The sequence below is a fragment of the Myotis lucifugus genome, unplaced genomic scaffold, assembly GCF_000147115.1.
Source record: "Myotis lucifugus unplaced genomic scaffold, Myoluc2.0 scaffold_272, whole genome shotgun sequence".
NCBI classification, from domain to species: Eukaryota; Metazoa; Chordata; class Mammalia; order Chiroptera; family Vespertilionidae; genus Myotis; species Myotis lucifugus.
In genome coordinates, this window is record NW_005871320.1 from 225,350 (window position 1) to 230,750 (window position 5,401).

Below are 5,401 nucleotides of genomic sequence, written 5' to 3' on the forward strand. Positions count from 1 at the left end.
AATCCTCTACTCTACTGTTGAATCCCTATAATTTATTCTTTATTTAAGTTAGTATATGCTTAATTTCTGACTGGTCCTTTTTCATGTCTTTGACACGCTCACTAAGTCCCTTGAAGCTCTTATGAAAATTCTTGAGTAACCTTATAACTGTGGTTTTGAACTCTGTATCCAGTAGTTTGCTTTCTTTTATTTCTTTCATTTGTGACATGCTTCTTTGTCTCTGCATTTTGGCTGCTTCCCTGTGTTTGTTTCTATGTATTAGGTAAAGCTGCTATGTCTCCTGGAGGTGGTAGAGTGGCCTTGTGTTGTAGGTGTCCTGTAGGGCCCACTGGCTCAGCCTCCGTAGTCACCTGAACTGGGCACTTTAGGTGCACCCCTGTATGGGCTATGTGCACAGTCTTGTTGTAGTTGAGCCTTAATTGCTATTGGTGTCACTGGGAGGAACTGACCTCCAGGCAAATTGTCTGTGAGGACCAGCTGCAACCACAGTGGGAGAGCTGTGCAGGAAACAACACTATGGAGCAGGACTTGCCTCAGTAGGGCTTTGGTGCTCACTGAGTCTGCCCCCTGAGTTTGTCACTAGAGTTGTAGTCTGAAGCTGTGGTCTGAAACTGTTCACTGGGTGCACTGGCTCTAGGGTCTCCAGGAAGGTGCAAATTAAGCCATTGCCTGGAGCCACCCAGTAGGAGCTACAAAGAAATCTGCAGATGCCTTCTATTTGTATTGGGTTTATAAGTGCCCAAGTGAGGCCCAGCTGGGAAGTGAGGCAGGCTGGTGCTAGTGCCAGGTCTTGGGCCTTTTATTGATAGTTTTGGGGCATGCTGACACCAACTGCAGTTTGTTTGAGAGATTTTAGCAAAGTCTGAGGCCTGAGCCTGGACAGGCCATTCATATGGAAAAGCTGCTGCAAACAGCTTGGGTGGGGCTGCAAATTGTATGGGGCAGGGTCTCAAGGAATCATCAGGGTGGAGCAAACAGTTTGAGCCAGGATGATGGAGACTCAGATATAGCTGCCATTCAGCCCTGTGACAGGGGAGTTCCAGCACAGGAACAATAACCCCTGGGAGCACTCCCGTCTGGGAGAAAGCTACCCCTGAGTTCCTGCCCCAGTGCTAGACACATGTGTCTGGGTCCCCCGATGCCTTCTGGTGCTGGAGCTCACAGGGGTCGAGTCCTAGTAAGTTTGTGTGCCAGCCCTTTAAGAGGGACACCTGGGTCTCCAGCAGCCTCAATCCCTGCTGGTTTTTACAACCCAAAGTTATAGGGACTTCTTTTTCCAGCTCTGGGACCCTGGGTTGGGGCGGATCTAGTATAGGACTGGGACCCCTTGTTCCTCATGGGAAGTCTCCACAGGGGCCATCTCTCTTCTGATTAAAAAACAGCACACATGGGTGTCGGACCAGCCCGTTCTGTGCCTCTGCCCCTTACCAGTTTTAATGTGCTTTCTTCTTTATTTCTCTAGTTGTAGGACTTCCATTCAGCCAGCTTTCAGGTGGTTCTGAATGATGGTGATTCTGTATTTTAGTTGTAATTTTGATATGATTGTGGGAGGTGGCAAGTACTGGCATTTACCTACACCACCATCTTGGTCCTATTGTTTGGTTCTTTTTTATAGTTTCAATCTCTTTAGTAAAGTATTTCTTTTGTTCATTAATTTTCTTCCTGAGTTCATTGAATCTCCTTTCTGAGTTTATTTTCTGAGTTATCTCATTGAGTTTCCTCAAATTGCCATCTTGAATTCTCTGTCATTTAAGTCACACTCTTTCCTGACTTTGAGTTTGGTTTCTGGAGACTTGTCATTTCTTTTTGGGTTACCATGTTACTTGATGTATTATTCTTCTGCTCGCACATGTGAAGTACTAGGCTCTTGTTTAGTTACTGTTTTGATCTTAACAATTCAGCAGGTTAATAACCATAGGTTTTTCTTTTGTTTACCAATAGATAACACTATAGTGCAAATTTTTGTTTCCTCTTACCTCTGTTATTTTGCTGCCAGGGTGGAGATGAGAGGAGTGTTTCTTTGTCATGAAAATTGACTACTGTGTGATGGGATAGTGGGTTTCCCCACTGTGTTAGCTCACCTTGGTCTTAGGGCACCACCTCCATGTGGGGGGGGGGGGGTGTGTAGGGTAGGGAGAGCCAGGCTTAGGAGCCTGTAGCATTGTTGCTAATGGCTTATAGCACCTTTGTGCTGTTTAGAACCTCTCAAGTACTGCTACCAGGTTTCCTCACAATTGTGGGGGGAGTGGCTTCTTGGGCACCGATGTTGCCGCTGCCCCTCTTACCCTCCACTGCGCCATAGTCTGTGGGCTGCAGTGTGGTCAAACCCTGATTCCTGCAGCAGCTGCCGAACTGCCCCTGCAGACACTATCCCTGTCCTGCCTCCCATCTTGCCTCCCCTACACATTCCAATACACCCACCTGCAGATGTACTCATGTGTGGATGTCTCAGGCATGTCTGTGTATTGAGCAAATGAGCCTTTGTTGGATTGTAGACGTCCTACTTGTAAATTTAGGGGAAGATAAAAAGGAGTCTTCTCACTTCACTGTGATGGTTACACCACTTTTCTCATGTGTGCTTCTTTTTTGTGAACCAGTTATAAGAATTGCTTTAAAGCCTTCATGTGACAATTCCATGAGGTCTTCTCAGGCTTGACATGTATTGTCTTTTGCCACCTGAGAGTATTATGGTCTTTTGTATGTCAAATAACTGTATTGTGTCATGGACATTGTAAATGTTGTGTTGCATGGCCCCTGGCTCCTATTGAGATTATCTGGAGAATGTTGGTCTTTTTGTTTTCAACCTGGTTAGGGTCAGACTGCATGCTCTCTCTTGATCTTGTGTGGATGGTGGTTAAAATGCCCGTTTAATTCTCAAAACCTTTAATATGTTGGTTTGAGTCTGTCCCACTCATAAAACTTGTGTGGGTTCCTATACAGAATTAGAGGAAGGTCTCTTTCTCTTTCTGCTTTGGGATTCTCCCCTCACTCTCACTTTAGCCCCCCAAGGGATACTTTTCTTAATTAGAAAGATGTTTCCCTTTACCTCAGATTTTATTTAGCCAGCCACATCATGGCCACTACTGCACTGCTCCACAGGGGGGGTTGCCTTTGAAGCATAAGTCACATGCTCAGGAGAGAGGTCCTGTTCCCTGCAGTCTGATGCTTCCCTGTGCAGATGATTCTCCGTACTGACACAATCCATCTGCTTTCAATTTCAGCATCCTCAAGTAATTTTTTCATATTTTTGCCAAGAGATTTTAGTTGAAATTAGTGGGATAGGCAGTCACTGGCTCAAGGTGTCAGGATGGAACTGGAACTCTGCAACACTTAATAGAAGTTTGAGCCTGGAAAAGCTACTACATCTCTATGCCTCTGGATCCCTACTTGTGCAATGGTGGTAGCAACATTACCTACCTCGTTTTTCATTTTTGGCATTGTGTCCTGAAAATAAAATGTGGTTATGGGCGTTAAGCACTAGTAACAGACAATAAGTGCTCAATATACATTAAGGTATTATTCATGTATGTACTATAAGAGTGAACATTTTGGATTAGCATTACTGAAAAAAAATAGTAAGAACTAAAAAGTTAGAAGTTGTTGGTTTGACTACCTGGATGCTGATGCTTGAAGGTTAAAAAGAGAGGGCATTTAGAAGAGCAAAATATTTTATGCCAATTTTGTAGCCACTGAAATTATACCCTTATCCTTTTCAATTGATACATATGGCAGTAATCAATACAGAATTTAAAGGACAGTTAAAGCAGCTTGCAGGTATCCTATCTAATAAAGAGGGAATATGCTAATTGACCCTCATGCCATTGCAAAGATGGCAGTGCCCACAGCCAATAAGGAGAGAATATGCTAATTGACTGCCACACCTTCAAAGATGGCGGCACCATCAGCCAATAAGGAGGGGATATGCTAATTGACTGTGACACCCTCAAAGATGGCGGTGCCCACAGCCACAAGATGGCTAGCAGGGGAGAGCAGTTGGGGGCAACCAGGTTGGCAGGGGAGGGCAGTTGGGGGCGATCAGGTTGGCAGGCAGAAGTGGTTGGGAGCCAGCAGTCCTGGATTGTGAGAGGGATGTCCGACTGATCAGGCCTAAACTGCAGTCGGACATCCCCCAAAGGGGTCCCAGATTGGAAAGGGTGCAGGCTGGGCTGAGGGACACTCCCCCCCTCAGTGCACAAATTTCGTGCACTGGGCCTCTAGTGCCTTTTATAAAATAACAAGTTAAATAAGAATGAAGGCTATTCAGAGAGGGGCAAAAGTAGGTTTACACTTGTAGGTCAAACAGTCTGTTCTTGTGTTATTATTTATTAACTTGAGGCCCGATGCAAATTCGTGCACTGGTGGGGTCCCTCAGCCTGGCCTGTGGGGATCAGGCCAAAACTGGCTCTCCAACATCCCCAAAGGGGTCCCAGGTTGCGAGAAGGCAGTTCTGGGGTGATGCACCCCAGAATCGAGCTCCCTCCTCTCTGGTTCCAGGTGCATCACCTGAGAACTGCAGCTGCCAAGTCACTGCAGCTTGGCAGCTCCTGTGTTGAGCATCTGCCCCTGATGATCAGTGCATGGTCACAGCTACCGGTCACAGTGTCTGCCCCCTGGTTGTCATTGTGTGTCATAGCTACCGGTCAGATGGTCGAACGGTCGCACAGTCGCTTAGGCTTTTACATATATAGACTAGAGGCCCAGTGCACAAAATTTGTGCACTCAGGTGGTCCCTCAGTCTGGCCTGTGCCCTCTCACAGTCTGGGACCCCTCAGGGGATGTCCACCTGCTGGCTTAGGCCCGCTACCTGGGGGATCGGGTCTAAGCTGGCAGTCAGACATCCCTCTGGCAGCCCAGAAGCCCTCGGGGGATGTCCACTTGCCAGAGGTGAGCAGGCCTAAGTTGCAGTCGGACATCCTTAGTGCTGCTGAGGAGGCAAGAAAGGCTCCTGCTACCACTGCTGTGCTGGCAGCCGTCACCTCTGTGGGAGCACACTGACCACCAGGGGGCAGCTCCTGCATTGAGCGTCTGCCCCCTGGTGGTCAGTGTGTGTCATAGTGACCAGTCATTCACAGTCATTCTGCTGTTAGGGTCAAATTGCATATTACCCTTTTATTATATAGGATAGAAGCCTGGTGCACAGGTGGGGGCTGGTTGGTTTTCCCTGAAGGGTGTCCTGGATCAGGGTGGGGTTCCCGCTGGGGTGCCTGGCTAGCCTGGGTGAGGGACTGATGGCTGTTTGCAGGCTGGCCACACCCCCCCAGCGGGGACTCTTACTCCATGGGGCAATGGCCAGTCTGGGTGAAGGGCTGAGGGCCGTTTTCAGGCTGGCCACAGCCCCTACACGATGGGGGGGTACACGCTGGGGTGCCTGGCCAGTCTGGATTAAGGGCTGAGGGCTGTT